Here is an 18,206-nt window from a genome sequence, read left to right on the forward strand (position 1 = left end):
CACTTTTCTGCTTACATGCCATAGCATCAGAAATATCCTGTCTGGATCCATTCTCTGCGCATAAAACTTCCTCCACTTGTGCCCACATATATGAAAGAAATTTTAGAATCTGTCCAAGGATTGTCATCTACCGATGTGATGGTCTTGTCATCCTTTTTTAAGTTAACAACCTTGTCTGTCCATTTAATGCCTGCGTGTTTAGTAACCAAATCCAAAAGAAAAATGTAATCTGCAGCTAACAAATTCATTACCTTTGTGCATCGCCTAAGATAACGTACACAAGCAGCAGGATTTTTCTCCGGATCAGGGCAAGCCTTGACCCATGCCGTCATAGTAAGTGTATCAGGGGGTTTAGAAATTACCTGTCCTCCGACAGTCATGAATGGGTAAGCAGCATTCCCTAATACCTCAGTTTAACTCTCTCCACATTCTGAATCTGACTCCTCTCCTGAATTAGAAGCTATAGGATCACACAGCTGACCCATGACAGTTTTACTCCGAGTGCTGTCAGCTACAGCAGTAACAACTTCCACAGGCAAACTTTGTCCCTCTTTCACTACTGACTGCACAACGGGACCAGAGATGGCTGCAACTATAACCTCTTCCTCACTGAAAGCTGCTGGAGCGCACGGCAGAAGTGGATACAGGGAATGTACATACGGTGGGCGAGCCGTAAAGACTGGAGTCTCAGATGCCACATCACATCCGTACGGGGCAAGCTTAATCCATGCCAGAGCACACACACTCATATATTTCTTATTCCACCAGGGTCACCAGAAAACCACGGCCACGCCGGATCATTCAAACAGGTACCTCTCAACATTGATATATGAAAATCATCAAATGCACCCTCTCTGGGAAATGGATCAACAGATTCCATAGTTTCTGACCAGCCAGCAACACAATCCACAAATGGATTACAAATGGATTACAGTAAAAATCTCCCACTGTCTGCGCAACAAATTGTTTTGGAGTCTGGCCAAGTTTGCGCTTACAAGGAATAATTTGACTTGTCTCAGCATTCTTAATTTTGTTACATTTAAACTTAATGACCTGTAGCTTACCTCCAGGGTTTTGCTTACTTAAGTTAGTGCCCATTAGTAACCTAAAAGAAAAACAACAAAATAGTGGCAAACAGTAGCAGCAATGACAAATAAAATTCTTATGCTTTATACAATATACAATGGTCGTTTACCCAGATCAGAGATGACAGTTCAGTCGTGTACAACGTTCTCTGTACTCAAACCAGCAAAACTTTGTCACAAAATTCTCTGGACTTAAACCAACAATTTTGTCAAGGGACTTAAACCCAATCCACAGTCACAATTTAGGTCACAAATTCCCAGAGGAGGTGAGGACAACACATAAAAATTACATATATACTCACCACCTTTGTGAATCCCACTTCTGACACCATGTAAGAGAAACTGCCCTGTCAACTTTCCCGGGAAGATTTAGCACGTCCTGACACTGGCCGCTCTGATCAGATAAGACGGACGAGCCCGGGAAACCAAAGAAATGAAACGAAACACAAGCCAGGTTTCAAATCCTTTGTCTCAGTTTATTACTCATAGGGTAATGACTTTTATACAGAAAAAAGAAGATATTGATTAGAGGCGTGACATGGGCGTGACATAGTGGAATGATCTTGGGGCGTAATTCTTCCAAGACAGGCACTGTCTGGAATACATAGCCCTTTCATTGTCCATGTTACAAAACAACCTTGAATTAGCAACTATGTAAGGTAAATTTTTGTCTTTCCCAGACAACTAATCTATGGCTTACTTGATTAAAACAGCAGAAAGCTGACAGCATAGAAAAATGTATCTCAGCAAAAAGCTGAGTAAAGAGAAAAAAAATGCATCTTGGCAGAAACTGAATATATGGGAAATAATATTTCAGCAAAAGGCTGACTACATGATTTTAGCAGGCCAGTTACAGACAAAATGGATGATTTTACACAAAGCAGCTTCTGACCAACTGTTCCTAACAATGTGCCAAGACATACACCAATTGCCTTCAAATTTTGCACAGTACATGCTTTGCGCTCCCCCAACCTAGCCTGAAAATGTCATGTCTTTTCATAACATGCACTGCAAATTATGTACCGGTACATTAAGAACTTTCTGAAAGTGGAAAATGCTTACTGTAAAGTGCTTAATGTGAATTAAAGTGTCAAAATATAACCCAATTAACTTAAAACTTGGCACATGATGTGCTGTATACTGCCCATGACTATACTGAAAATTTCAAGGTGTTTGCTAACGCACACTGCAAATTATTTACGTGAAGCACTTTAAGAAGGGCAAAATACTTCATATGGACGTGTTTAACGTGGATTAATGTGCCGAAACATCAATTGCCTTCAAACTTGGCAGAAGACATACTTTGCACTGCCCGCAACTATCCTGAAAATTCCATGGCTTTTGCTGACATACACTGCAAATTATTCACGTTACGCCCTTTCTGAAGGAGAACAGTCTAAAACGCTTAATGTGGATAAATATGCCAAGACATATACCATTTGCCTGCAAACTTTGCACAGTACATGCTTTGCACGCCCCCAAGCTATCCTGAAAATGTCATGGCTTTTCATATCATGCACTGCAAATTATGTACCGGTACATTAAGAACTTTCTGAAAGTGGAAAATGCTTAATGTAAAGTGCTTAATGTGAATTAAAGTGTCAAAATATAACCCAATTAACTTAAAACTTGGCACATGATGTGCTGTATACTGCCCATGACTATCCTGAAAATTTCAAGGTGTTTGCTAACGCACACTGCAAATTATTTACGTGAAGCACTTTAAGAAGGGCAAAATACTTCATATGGACGTGTTTAACGTGGATTAATGTGCCGAAACATCAATTGCCTTCAAACTTGGCAGAAGACATACTTTGCACTGCCCGCAACTATCCTGAAAATTCCATGGCTTTTGCTGACATACACTGCAAATTATTCACGTTACGCCCTTTCTGAAGGAGAACAGTCTAAAACGCTTAATGTGGATAAATGTGCCAAGACATATACCATTTGCCTGCAAACTTTGCACAATACATGCTTTGCACGCCCCCAAGCTATCCTGAAAATGTCATGGCTTTTCATAACATGCACTGCAAATTATGTACCGGTACATTAAGAACTTTCTGAAAGTGGAAAATGCTTAATGTAAAGTGCTTAATGTGAATTAAAGTGTCAAAACATAAACCCATTAACTTAAAACTTGGCACATGATGTGCTGTATACTGGCTAACACACACTGCAAATAATTTACGTCGAGCACTTTAAGATGGGCAAAATAATTAATATAGACGTGTTTAGCGTGGATTAATGTGCCAAAACATAATCCTATTGCCTTCAAACTTGGCAGAAGACATACTTTACACTGCCCGCAACTATCCTGAAAATTCCATGGTTTTTGTTGACATACACTGCAAATTATTCACGTTAAGCACTTTCTGAAGGACAACAGTCTAAAACGCTTAATGTGAATAACGCTTAATGTGGATTAATGTGCCAAGACATACACCAATTGCCTTCAAACTTGGCACAGTACAGGATTTGCACCTCCCCAAACTGTCCTGACAATGTCATGGCTTTTCATAACATGCACTGCAAATTATGTACATTAAGAACTTTCTGAAAGTGGAAAATGCTTAATGTAAAGTGCTTAATGTGAATTAAAGTGTCAAAATATAACCCGATTAACTTAAAACTTGGCACATGATGTGCTTTATACTGGCCACAACTATCCTGAAAATTTCAAGGTGTTTGCTAACACACACTGCAAATTATTTACGTTGAGCACTTTAAGAAGGGCAAAATACTTCATATGGACGTGTTTAGCGTGGATGAATGTGCCAAAACATTATCCAATTGCCTTCAAACTTCGCAGAAGACATACTTGACACTGTCCGCAACTATCCTGAAAATTCTATTGTTTTTGCTGACTTGCACTGCAAATTATTCACGTTAAGCACTTTCTAAACGACAACAGTCTAAAACGCTTAATGTGGATAATTGTGCCAAGACATACTGTACACACCAGTGTACACATCAAACTGAATGGTACTGCCAGGGACCCCTGCTGTGTTAATCCGATGGGCCTTTAGTCTTTCTGCAGAAATGTCACTGAAATGTTGCCGCATGTACCTGGGTCTTGTTGGTGATAGCCCCAGAATTTCCAAGGCAAGTTTTAGAATACTCGTCGGCGCGCCTGTAGGTAGGGAGAATGTACAGAGACAGTAGGAGGGAATTCTGGTAAGTGTGTCTGCAGGGAGCCAAGCTATATGTATCATGTGTCCAGTAGTAAACACAGTGCTAGTCATATGACTCTTTAAGCATTTGTCTTAAGGTGAGTCTTAAAAGTGGATAGAGAGGTTGCTAGACGGGTTAAGGGGAGGGTCATTCCAGAGGTGCGGGGCAGTCAGTGAGAGAGGTTTAAGATGGGAGAGGGCTTTAGATACAAAGGGTGTAGAAAGAAGCCATCCTTGAGAAAAACGCAAGAGTCGGGATGGTGCATAACGAGAAGTTAGGGCTGAGATGTAAGGAGGGGCAGAAGAGTGTAAAGCTTTAAAAGTGAGGAGGAGAATTGAGTGTGAGATGCGGGATTTGATCAGAAGCCAGGAGAGGGATTTCAGGAGGGGAGAGGCGGAGACAGATTTAGGAAAGAGTAGAGTGATTCTGGCAGCAGCATTTTGGATAGATTGTAGGGGAGACAGGTGAGGGGCAGGAAGGCCGGACAGCAGGAGGTTACACTAATCAAGACGGGAGAGAATGAGGGCCTGAGTCAAGAGTTTTTGCAGTCAAGCAACAGAGGAATGAACGTATCTTTGTGATATTGCGGACGAAAAAGTGACAGGTTTTAGAAACGTTTTGAATGTGAGAGAGGAATCAAATGTGACCCCTAAGTAGTGTGCTTGAACTACTGGGTGATTTATGGTACTTCCAACAATAATGTGGAAGGAGGAAGTAGGGCCAGGTTTGGGAGGAAGTATGAGGAGCTCTGTTTTTGCCATGTTAAGTTTAAGGCGGCGGAGGGCCATCCAGGATGATATCGCAGAGAGACATTCAGAAATGTTGGTTTGTACAGCAGGTGTAAGGTCTGGGTTGAAAAGTAAATTTGTGTGTCGTCAGCATAGAAGTGATATTTAAACCCAAGGGATGTTATTAGGTCACCTAGAGAGAGCTAGTGTACAGAGAAAAGAGAAGAGGTCCCAGGACAGAGCCCTGGGGTACCCCCACAGAAAGATCAATATAGGAGGAGGAGGTGTTGGCAGAAGAGACACCGAAAGTATGATGGGAGAGGTAAGAGGAGATCCAGGATAGAGCTTTGTTCCGAAAACCAAGAGTATGGAGAATGTGAAGGAGAAGAGGGTGGTCCACGGTGTCAAATGCAGAGAGGTCGAGTAGTATGAGTAGAGTCTAATGACCTCGGTCTTTGGCAGCATGGAGGTCATTAGTTATTTTAGTGGGCTGTTTCAGTGGAGTGAGCAGTGCGGAAGCCAGATTGTAGAGGGTCCAGGAGATATTAGGTGTTGAGAAAATGGAGCAAGCGAGAGAATACAAGACGTTCAAGGAGTTTAGAGACAAAAGGCAGGAGGCAAGAAGGTCAAGCTTGCTGTTTTTGAGTAATGGTATAATGGTTGAATGCTTGAAGGAGGATGGAAAGGTACCAAAGTAGGTGGAGGAGTTAAAAATGTGTGTGATCGTAGGGATTATAGTAGAACCAAGAGGTTTTAGGAGATGGGAGGGAATGGGGTCAAGAGGGCAAGTGGTAGGGGGAGAAGAGGAGATCAACAGTGACACATCCTTCACTGAAACAGTGGGAAAAGAGTCAAGGAAGGCATGAGGAGAGTTAGGAAGCGGTGTAGGATGGGAGGAGGAAACAGAGGTGATGTTCTGACATATGGATTCCACCTTTTACTTAAAATTGTCAGCAAAGTCCTGAGGTGAGATGGAGGAAGCTGAGGGTGGTTTGAGTAGAGCGTCAAAGACAGAGAAGAGCCGGGTTGGGTTAGACTTGTGCGTGTTGATTAGTGAAGAAAAGTAGGTTTGTTGAGCTTGAGAGAGGGCAGAGTTGAAACAGGACAGCATAAATTTGTAGTGAAGGGAGTCTGCGAGAGTGTGAGATTTCCTCCATAGGCGTTCAGAGGAACGAGTGGAGGAACGCAGCATGCGCGTGTGGGAATTTAGCTATGGTCTGGGGTTTGAAGGGCGAGGATGGCAGAGAGAAAGCGGGGCATGTAGATCAAGAGAGGAGCATAAGGCAGAGTTGTAGCTCCTGACCAGGTTGTCAGGGTCTGTAGCAGAGCTGAGAGAGGAGAGGGAGGAGCGTAAATTGGACTCAAATGCTGGTAGCCTGCAGTCTGCAGTCTAATAGAGCACAGGTTTCTGCAGAACCAATGAGTAGATGGAGGGGGAGAAGCGAGATAGAGAGACTGAGATGAGGTGATGGTCAGAGAGAGGAAAAGGGGAAATGGAGAAATCGGAGAGAGAGAAGTTCTTAGTGAAAACCAGGTCTAAGTAGTGGCCATCCTTGTGGGTGCTGGCTGCAGTCCACTGTTGAAGGCCAAAAGAAGAGGTTAGAGAAAGAAAGCGGGAAGCCCAAGGGAGAGAAGGGTCATCAATGTGGCAATTGAAGTCCCCAAGGAGAAGAACGGGGGAGTCTGAGGAGAAAAAGAAAGAGAGCCAGGTTTTAAAGTGAGAGAGAAAGATAGAAGGGGGATAAGTAGAGGTAGGTGGGCGATAGATGACCGCGACATGGACAGGGAGAGGAGAGGAGATCTGGACAGTGTGAGCCTCAAAGGAGGGAAAAACAAGAGAGGGGGGAATAGGAAGGGTTCGGTAACGGCAGAGAGAGGAGAGAAGGAGCCCCACACCTCCCCCCCTGCCATCAGGGCGAGTAGTGTGGGAGAAAGAAAGGCCACCATAAGAGAGGGCAGCTTCCAGAGCAGAGTCAGACTGAGTGAGCGAGCCAGGTCTCAGATATAGCAAATAGGAGCAGAGAGGGAGAGGAAAAAGTCATGCACATAGAGGAACTTGTTAGAAAGGGAGCGAGCATTCCAAAGGGCACAGGAGAAGGGGACAGAGGAGGGAGAGTGGCAGGGGATGGGTATGAGGTTAGAGGGGTTGACACACGAAGGAGTAGAGGTTGCATTTGGCAGGCGAGGACGAGCACATGTAGAAATAAGGCAGGGACCAGGATTGGGAGAGAGATCCCCAGAAGCAAGGAGGAGAAGCATGGATAGAAAGAGGATATGCGAGGCTGATATGTAGGGGTGTGATTTAGTGCAGTGTGAATAGCTGTGTTTGTGTCAGAGGGCGCATGTAAGAAAGGAGTTCATGTGAACAAAGAAGTGGTGAAAGGAGAGATGGAGATATGTGAATAGAGTTAGAAACATACTGAGGCTGGTAGAAAGAAGTGCATAATTTGAGAAGATGTGAGGTCACAGCAAATATAAATAGTAAAGGCGGCATCATAGCAATAGTAAATTGCTCAGATGTGCAGTTTGGGATAGATAATATCCTCCTTTCCAGCATAGATCAAATGCAGGAATCAGGGCCAGTAGGTATTGTCCACTTCTTTTGAACTTCCTTTTAAACTTCAGTTGTCCTTGCTACTTGGAGATGGTCTGCAGGCAGCTTAGGGCTGTTCTGTCTGGGTTTATATGGGCCTAAGATATTTTCAGTTGTACAGTATACACTAAAATACACGGAGCAAAGGATTGAAGGAGACAGGATTCAAATATGGATTTTACCTAAGCTATTTTCAGTTGCATATACTAAAATACTCACAGCAAAGTAAATAAACCTTTTGGTTTTCAATATATCTCCTGGAATGTTTATCCAGGTGAGGATTGAGTATCTACTTCAAAAGACAGTTTATGGTTTCTATATCAAAAGCAATCCTGTAAGCATTTCTCTTGGGTAACAGAAGGCAATTGGACTATGTTTTGACTCATTAATTCACTTGAAGCACTTACATATTAAGTATTTTGCCCTTCTTAAAGTGCTTGATGTAAATAATGCAGGTCTCAGCTAGGCCCCGACTCACTGTAGTTGTGTGTGCTGCAAGGGAAGGCCCATAGGTAGGGACGCTTCCCCATTACTGCATAGTGTCAGGGACACAGTGATCACGCCACATGGTGAGTTATAGCCTGCAGTCTGGGACCAGATCCAGGCAGACTCCGTTAGAGACAATTTTACGGGGGTACACTTCAGCGTTAGACCCCTCCAGAGGCATCCGCCTGAGGATCAGAGCGGAAGTGGATTTGGCAGATCACAGCGTGGGACCACGTCGTGGATCCCGGACTCAGCTGCTCGGTTGGCCTGGTCTGGACTGAGACCAGGGAGGTATTGCATCCATATGCACCAACGGCCATAACACTGTGGGTAGCGCAATCCCACATACGCTCTTTGGGGAAGAACTGGTCTGTGGACACGAATGGGTTAAGTGCCTAGGCCCTCCAATACTTTGGGGTTTCCGCCGGGGAGGTGTTACTGTGGGTGGCAGAATATTGTATGGCCATTGATATATTGTTGTCTTGTTTTGTGTCAGTAAATACTGTTGTTATATACCGGTTGTGTGTAATTACTGTCTGCATTGGGTTCCTCAGAGAGGCTATCCTACTGCGTTGGGATCTCTCCCAGGTGGAGGCGCTGTGTACCATGAACGTGATTTTAGAGGGAGAGGGGGGTTGGCCCGGTATTAAAGTGGTTGCACCCCATATGGCCACCCCCTGACCTCAACATGGAGACAAGAGGTTAACTGGACTGCGGTCCAAGAATGTGGTTGTCACCTTGCTATACCAGGAAAATGTATGTTCCCCGGTTATAATGTGTCATCATCATACCAGTGTCTGCACCACACACACACTGGGATCCACCCGGGAGGACAAGGGTTAATAGTGAAATAGTGATTATAGCCCTTTGTTTAATGTTCCCGCCTTTTCAGGCACCATTTTGCAGAAGTCGCCATTGGAGCCCCATTCATCTCAATGGCAGATCTGGCGGTTTTGGACCTGTTTCCCTCGAAGACCAGTAGGTGGCGTCCGAGAGGAGGAGCGGCGGTTTCCCATTGTAAGTCAATGGGCCCATTGACTTTAATGGAGATTCCTCGACGGCGATCTCCAGGAACAGGTTGGCAGCCGTCAAAACCGCAGAGGAAACAATGTCTTGAAAAGAGCTTTGATCACTGTAAAGTCAAGTTCAACGACAAGTGGCATGGGAATATTAGGTTCTAGGGAACCCAGGAATAAAATTCTTTTTGCCCCTGGCTCCTAGGCCTCCCCTCACTTGACCACCACCGGGTCCAAGAATCCAGGACCCCCAGAAAGGGTCGTGCTGGCTGAGCGGGTCGCGCCATAGGCAATGGCGGCGGAAGAAGCGGCACGGGAAAACGGCTAAGTCCGAAACTCAGAAAATTATAAGTCCATATCTCCGGTTCTGGAGGGTCCCGAGGGCCAGGCTTTGGGGTACCTGTAGTCCCTGTTCCGGCATGACCGCAGATCCATTCCCGACCCTCTCCGACCAACCCGACGGAGTATGGACCCCCATAAAGGTTCGTGAGTTTTTCCCATAGACTTCAATGGCGGCCATTCCCCATTGACCGGCTATGGCGGAGAAGTCCCATAGGCTTCAACGGCAGCGATGCCCCGTTGAAAGTCTATGGTGACCGACTCCCATAGACGCCAATGGCGGAGTTTCACCATTGAAAGCCTATGGCGGCGGAGCCCGTTGTTTTCAAAGGGGATTTAGTGAAAAACTGAGATTTCTTTTTCAGCAGAGAATTTTATAATAAACTATGAAACAGTTTATGTGGTATTTGCATATCTCCTGTTCTGAAGGTTGCACCGGGCTGAAACTTGGACCCTATAGTATCCCACTTCCGGCATTAAGCCCTGGGAAGTTTGGACCCGCTGGACCTAACGGAACCGGTTATTTTAATATGTTTGTGTATTAACCATCATACTATATTTCAAAGTGGGGGCAAATGCCTGCGAAGATTCCTGCATACTAAAGGAATGTAAATGGTCAGGAAAGCGACCTAATGTCTAGGAAGCAGGCCCCTGATCAAAGCCTCAGCCACTCTAACTGTTTACATGAGGGCAGAGAAGCGTGAAGCTGGAGTGGTTTGTGAGTGCTATAACTCACACTTACAAACAAAGAGTATCCTGCCAGATACCCCATCTGGTAGACTGCCCGGCGCCCCTGATTTTACTGTGGGGCTACAGAAATGAGACCCTCAGGGTCCCAGGACGCATGTGCCAACTAGTTGGGGGGCATGGGTTAAACTGTGTTCCCACGTTAGAGATTGGGTACAGATAATTGATCACCAATAGTCTGCACTCAATAGTAAGAATAGGGTTGCAAAGATATATAAACTGGTGTCAACCCTACATGTTTTTGTCTTCTGATTACATCTTGAATGATACCTGATTGCTGGAGAATTGCTACTTGATACTTAGGGGTTGGAATGAAGAAGTAAGTGTTACCTTCTTGTCTGTTAATTGTACAATCTTGCTGTGTTCACCTATTTAAGGAATAAATATACTTTATTATATCTAAGCCTCGTTCAGTTCAACCCAAAGTTATTTTGGTGTAAGTTATATCCTGTCATAAGTTACCGTGACAGGCTGTAACAGGGGGAGTTATCCCTGTTCAGGTAATGTGCCTCTAATCCAGCAATGTGGTGGTTAACTGCTGGTAGTCAATTAACAAACACCACCTGCCTGATTAGATGGCTTAGAAAAGCCTGTCTTTTGAGACAGGAAGGGAGACTCCTTAGCTCACACCTGAGCTGAACTTGGAGACACTTGTCTTGAGCCCTGCTAGAAGAAACAGCAGAGCTGCTTTCAAGACACAGGGGAAACTTCTAAACCTGAATGCTGACAAGGTAGCAACCAGGGACAGAGAAGATTTTCCCTCCAAACCACAAGGAACAGATAAGACTTTTATTTACAAGACTTTCTATATCTGTTCATTTCATGCTATATGTTTGGGGCTGGGAGACATGCTTATCTAAGGGAGTTGTGAACTGCATAGTATTTCAGTAGAAATACTCCCCAAGTGAATATAAGCTTTGTTTACCCCTTGTTTGGATGGTTTCCTGATGTTAAGGAAAAGGCGCAATAAAAGGCTTATTTAATTTCACTATAATCAGTCTCCCTTTCATACCTGTGTGAGCGTCCGCCTACACAGGCATATAAGCGTCCGCCTACATATGGTGTCCGAAGAGGGGCGAGAGGTGGTCGTTGAAGTTAGAAAGGACCGGAGATTTGTTCTGTGAAATTTTTTTTTATGCTTTTTGCCTACAAACAGTCTGAGCAATTTAAAAAAAAAAAAAAAATCTCATGCAGCAAAGATCAGAGTTAAAGTGATATACACCACTGCACTGAAACTTACAAAACCACAGATGGACTATTTCCCCAATCCCAAGAGATGAGAGAGAGAGACTGCTGAAGCAGGTAAAACCTTATTTGCCTATCACAATAAAGTGTAATATGGTCATTGAAATAGGGGGTTTGCCTTCCAGCCATAGTCAGGGTTCAAGAAGTGAGTTAGCCCTTGAAAGGGATAGTCGTTTGTTATTTTCAAATGTTTAGCTGAAGCAGTGAATACAGATGGTGACCCATGAGCGGTACTGATTCTGCAAGTAAAGGCTGCCACACCGCATAGGACTAACAGTTGTGAATGGAGTATATGCAGAAAAATGTGAAAATTGATGCAAGACTGTGCTGAAGCAGGGGAATTTTCAGTAAACAAGTGCTGAGGGTAAAATTGCCTACTAGAAAAAAAGGAATTGCTGAACTGTGTAAAAGGTATCTCAAAGTGTGAAGAGTGAATGTCATAATACCCAAAGTTGAGACTGAACTCAAACAGAAAATCACATTATTTGGCTGAAGCAGAGAGATTGCACCTAGCAAGTAAATGGTGTAAAGCAAATAGACGTTTTTACCTAGCAACTGCACATCTTGTATACCTGATAAGAGAAAATGCATGCACAGGACTGCTGATATTGTAAAACTTACCCAAGAAAGAAAAGTCTACAGAGATGCCTGTGAGAGCTACGACCTCTACAAGCAAAATATGCCCACCTGTAGGACTACCACAATTGGGGGTTCTAGCAAATACAGTGGCAACAGCTGCAATAGCGCCTCCTGAGGTCAGGAAGAAAATTACACCTGATAGCCTAAAAATGGAGGACAAGATGCAGCGTTCCTGTAATGAACCCTACCCCACGGAAGAGTGGCCCTTCCAGTCCAATAAAGAGGAAGACATCTCTTACAGGGAACCCGAACCGAGTCACACCCACAAAACAGCTAGAGAAAAGGGAGAATTCGTCCCGCGGTTAACCGAATATCCAGAGGGCCCAAGGCAGAAGTCGTGTACCCAAAGAAGTGTCTGTCCGGTGCCAACAGTGAGGAACCCTCAACCAACCATCCCAGGGAAGCAGAGCCGGAACCAGTGAGTGTCGATCCCTTGACCAGCCCTGAGGATGCCCTGAAAAAGGCCAGGCGTGACTGTGATATACTCCGTGAACAATTGAAACAAAAGAAAAATGTTTACGCGGAGCTACTGAAAAATAATGTGAAACTACAGGAACATGTGCTCGCAATGTACTCTGCAGCCAGGACAGAATTGGACGATCTCACGACTGAGCTAGATACTGCAAATGCTACTATTTCCGCCATGGATGAAAAGCAGAGCCAATCTGATAAAATGATGACTAAGCTGAAGCGGAAGTATGAGGCGGCACTGAAGCAGATGACAGTCTTCCAGCAAGAGGTTCACACTTTTCGCGTAGAGCTGAATGCCTCACAACAGGAGGTCAACAATGTCCGGACAGAGGTGGACGTATCTCAGAAAGAGTTTCAGACTCTCTGCAGAGCACAGATCTGGAAGTTTCCAGAAAGGAACTACACAGTCTCACTGAGGAGCTGGACATATCTAAAGAAACTATTGTCAATCTTGATACAGATCTCAAAGTCTCTCAGAAGGAGCTTCAGACCCTCAACCTAGAGAAGGAAGTCTCACGCCAGGAGACTGTCATTCTCAAAGCTGATGTGCGTAAATGGAAGGAGGACTGCAAAGAGGCCCTGAATAGTACAGAGACTGAAAAAGGAGAAAATTCAAGATTAAAAAGAGAGAACTTAAAACTGAAAGAAGAAAATTTTCAGTTGACAGACGAAGTCAAGGAAAAGAATGAAAAGCTACATGAGCTTAAGGAAATAAATAGACTTTTGGAAGGTGAGAAGTTTGAAGCAGAGCACCGACTGCAGAACCAACTGCAAGGTCTGCGTACGCACCTCGAGAAGGCCGAGTAGAAGCAGCGAACTCTGCAGGAAGACAATCTGCAGGCTGTTAAAGAAATTCAAATGCTGCAGTAACGTCTGATGACCCAGTATGTCCCCGCAAAGCAGCATGAGAAACTGAAGTCTACCCTGAGCGTCACCAAAGCATCGCTAGAGGCCAAGCTTAGAACCCAGGTGACCCGGCACAAAAGGGAGCACAAGAAGGTCCAGAAACTAAAACAAGTAACTGTGTGTGACGGGAGCTTTGTGACAGGCTATTAATAATACACCACCAAAGATATAACTGGGTTGAACCGGACGAGACTTAGATATGATAAAATATAATTTATTCCTTGATAAAGGTGAACACACAAGATATACAAATAACAGACAAAATATTGACACTTACTTAAAGGTTAGGACAAGAAAGCCATCAGGATACAGGATGGGCCATTTCTTCCATAATTCAGTTGACATCACAGCAATACATGCAGCTCATGAAGGCACATGAAGGAACACTTGAGTAAGGGGTGACTCTGATTTATATACCATTTACCCCCTTCTCTTACACTCTAGGCACCGAGCTGTCTAGCACAAATCTCTTTGAAGCAGATTTTGGCTTCCATTGTAAGTGTGAAGTATCACACTTAAAACCACTCAGCCCCTTTGTTCTTGCCCCCAGCATAAACAATTAGGGCAGTTACCTTTTTGATCACTGGGCTATGTTAATTCTTGCAGGATGCTCTTCCTGCCTATTAACATAGCAGCTGGAGTCTGCAGTTTTCAGAGCAGACCCAAAATCCCATATACATTTTAATACCTATACATATTAAAATACCACGTTCTGGTAGGTCCAGCGGGTCAAAACTTTCCAGACCTTAATGCCGGAAGTGGTACACTATAGGGTCCAAATTTCAGCCCGTTAGGACCTTCGGAACCGGAGTTACACAAATACAACTTAAACCGTTTCCTATTTTAATACAAAAATCTCCGCTGTAAATGAAATCACGTTTTTTCACTAAATCCCCATTGAAAATTATGGGAATCCGCCGCCATAGACTTTCAATGGGGCAGCGCCGCCGTTGAAGTCTATGGGGCTTCTCCGCCACAGCCGGTCAATGGAAATGGGCCGCCATTGGAGTCTATGGGAAAAGTCCCGAACTTTCAAGGGGGTCCATACTCCGTCGGATTGGTCCAAGAGGGTCATGGATGGTTCTGCAGCCATGCCGGAGCAGTGCCTACAGGTACCCCAAATCCTGGCCCTCTGAACCCTCCGGAACCGGAGATATGGACTCATGGTTTATAGCTTTTCACACTTAGTCAATTTCCTGAGCTGTTTCTGCCGCCGCCATTGGAACCTATGGTGCGACCCGCTCTCTCGGCACGACCCTTCTCGGGGGTCCAGGATTCGGGGACCCGGTGGTGGTTGAGTGGGGGGAGGCCTAGGAACTAGGGACAAAAAGAATTTTATTTCTAGGTGCTCTAGAACTGTAGATTCCCACGCCACTTAACGTTGAACTTGACTAACAGTGATCAAAGCTCTTTTTCAGAAAAAGTATCCGTTTTGCGGTTTGGACGGCAGCCAACTCGTTCCTGGAAAGCGCCGTCGAGGAATCTCCATTGAAGTCAATGAGCCCATTGACTTACAATGGGAAACCGCTGCTCCTCCTCTCGGACGCCACCTGCTGGTCTTCACGGGAAACAGGTCCAAAACAGCAAGATCCGCCATTGGAATGCATTGAGCTCCAATGGCGGCCTATGGGACTCTGCAAAATGGTGCCTAAAAAGGCGGGAAAATTACACAAAGGGCTATAATAGCTAAAGAAATATTAACCCTTGCCCTCCCGGATGGATCCCAGCATGTAGGTGATGCTAACACTGGTATAACATGATAAATTTACACAGGGGAATAAACATTTTGGATATTGAAGCAAGGCAAAACACATTACTGGACCTCAGTCCAGTTAACCCCTTGTTTCCCTGATGAGAGTAGAGGGTGGCCAAATGGGGGTGTAACCCCTTTTTATCCCGGGCCAAATCCTCTCTATCGTCACACTATGGCCCGAGCAAAGAAATTCATAGTGCTTCACAATGCAATAAAAATGTGGAAGCAAGCTCAGAGAAAGCAAAACGTGCAGATAAATTCCCTGAGAAGAGACTTGCAAGACGCACTCAAAAAACAGGGATCTCTCGCGGATGAGATTACAGTCCTACAAGGACAAGTATTGACCCTGACTAAGCGTCAGTATCCCACAGCCTCAAAAACCCATGACAAAGGTACAGTGAGAGCTGGGAATACCGCTCATCTGAAAGACGGGGTTGCAAAATTTGAACCACCTAAACAAGCACTAGCAAAACCTTCAGCCACCCAACAGGCAACAAAAGAAGGTACACTTGCTGAATAAAAACCAGAAGAAGCCTTAGCTGATGAAACTGAAAAGATGGGACATTCTCTGGAAGTGGGTGTGGAATTGCAACTTAACCCCAAAGAGGCTGAACTAGCAACCCCATTGAGTGGGAAAAGGGCAGAGAGACAGCTTCAAGAGCAGAAAACTCAAAGGGCTGTTTTGAAACGCTCTGTAATTGATGCCATACAGTATACCTACAATAAAACAAGCACCCGACGTGAGGGAAATCTCATGACCACGCACGTAGCAAAAAGACTATACTTAGAAAAAGTCCTCCTCGAGCGACTGAGTGCTGATCTCAAGCACCTTCAGGAGGAGACATGAATAAACTGGAGAAAGGGCTCCAATCCCAGCAGGACTGAGGGTTCTCTTCCTCCATCCACTCTCATTCAAGTCACAGAGCTATCTAGAATGAGAGTGGAAGGATGGGCTTTGGCCGTGGCAAGCCCGAGCTTCCCACAAACAGGGGAGTTATCCCTGTTCAGGTAATGTGCCTCTAATCCAGCAGTGTGGTGGTTAACTGCTGGTAGTCAATTAACAAACACCGCCTGCCTGATTAGATGGCTTAGAAAAGCCTGTCTTTTGAGACAGGAAGGGAGACTCCTTAGCTCACACCTGAGCTGAACTTGGAGACACTTGTCTTGAGCCCTGCTAGAAGAAACAGCAGAGCTGCTTTCAAGACACAGGGGAAACTTCTAAACCTGAATGCTGACAAACCCTGAAGAAAAGGTAGCAACCAGGGACAGAGAAGATTTTCCCTCCAAACCACAAGGAACAGATAAGACTTTTATTTACAAGACTTTCTATATCTGTTCATTTCATGCTATATGTTTGGGGCTGGGAGACATGCTTATCTAAGGGAGTTGTGAACTGCATAGTATTTCACTAGAAATACTCCCCAAGTGAATAGAAGCTTTGTTTACTCCTTGTTTGGATGGTTTCCTGATGTTAAGGAAAAGGTGCAATAAAAAGCTTATTTAATTTCACTATAATCAGTCTCCCTTTCATACCTCTGTGAGCGTCCGCCTACACAGGCATATAACTAACTGGTGGCAGCGGCGGGATTGAACTGGACCTGTAATACAGTGTACTGCAAGACTCTAATACAGTGGGGACTCAAGGTGAATTGCGAGTTCCTGGGACTAAAGATATTGAACACACAGTTGTGCAACATTTAATACAAGTTGTAACACCACCTCACTGCTACGACCAACCCTCTACCAGCCGTGAACTATAAGCGAGGCTGAAGGTTCATCCGTTATCCGGACCCGAGCTCAGCTGCGGGACAAGTGCCGGGAATATGGACTGGGAGGACCAAGAGGTCGCACAGATGAAGGAGGCGATCAGGGATCACGAAGCCCGGCTTGCAGAGCCTCAGGATACGGCTCAGCTTGCCCTTGTGCAGCCGCCCGGAGATCAGGGAAGGAACCCAGTGCCGGGCTGGCAGAATCCCGGGGAGGGAGCAGGAGCACCTCCCGGGCGCAGTGCAGCAGGAGGGGTACCTGTTCCTGCGGCTACCAGTCCGTTCACCCCTGAAATGATGGCACTGATTTCTGCGTGGAGTGACAGAGGGACACCAGAGGAGCGGCTGCAGTTTATCACTATGGCAGTGAACAGACCCGCTTATTGCCCCCCTGCACATCATGACCCAGATACTCTGAAACTGGACCATCACAGCCTCACCAAGTTCGTGGAGGGTACTGATCAGATTGACAGTTTCCTAAAGAACTTTGAAACACAGTGCCAGCGGTACAAAGTACTGCCCCAGCACCGGGTCGCATGTTTGGACCCCTTGCTGTCCGGCTTGGCTAAGCAGATGATGATGGCGCTTCCAGAGGAGTATGCTGATGACTATGATCACCTGAAAGAGCTATTGTTATTTCAATACGGTTTTACCCCTGAAGCTTACTTTGGTAAATTCCGGCTGGAAGAGAGACAGACAGTCCCTGGAGACCTATGTGACCTATGCAACCCGCATGGCTTTGCACGGGATCCGATGGGTGGAGGGCTATGAGGCCCAGACTTACAATCACCTGCTGGATCTCATCTTCCAGGAACAGCTCATGCAGCAGTGCCTGCCGGCGGTGAGGGCTTGGGTGTATGACAAAAAACCCAAGACTTACCAGGAGGCGGCAAGGTTCGCAGATGATTATGTGGCCAGCCGAGCTCTGATGCCCACCAAAGCAGCAGGCAAGGCGGCGGCGGCGGTCCCGGCTTAAAAGACTGCCAGTACTCCCCAATGGACTCAGAAGCCGCCTGCGGGCAGCAGTCCACCGAAGGCGGGAGAGCTCCGGCACGAGCGCCGGTGCTATAACTGCAACTGCACTGGTCACATCAGACCAGATTGCCCATAAACCCCGCGTTCCAGTGGACCCCATCAGGGGCAACGCACCCCAGCTGCGAAGCCTGTAGCCCACGTGCGGGTGGCTTCCACCAAAGACACCGGACCAGTCATGGAAACAACTCCCAGCGAGACGTCCCATGCAGCGCCTGCCCCGGTT

The 18,206-nt window shown here is 45.6% G+C and overlaps 1 protein-coding gene across 1 annotated transcript in view; it reads left to right on the top strand.

Annotated features, from left to right (window-relative positions):
• Nucleotides 1–18,206, top strand: part of LOC142488440 (uncharacterized) — a 55,182-nt gene that overhangs the window by 7,295 nt on the left and 29,681 nt on the right. The gene's annotated exons all lie outside the window — the stretch shown is intronic.

This window comes from Ascaphus truei, chromosome 2 (genome assembly GCF_040206685.1).
Source record: "Ascaphus truei isolate aAscTru1 chromosome 2, aAscTru1.hap1, whole genome shotgun sequence".
NCBI lineage: Eukaryota > Metazoa > Chordata > Amphibia > Anura > Ascaphidae > Ascaphus > Ascaphus truei.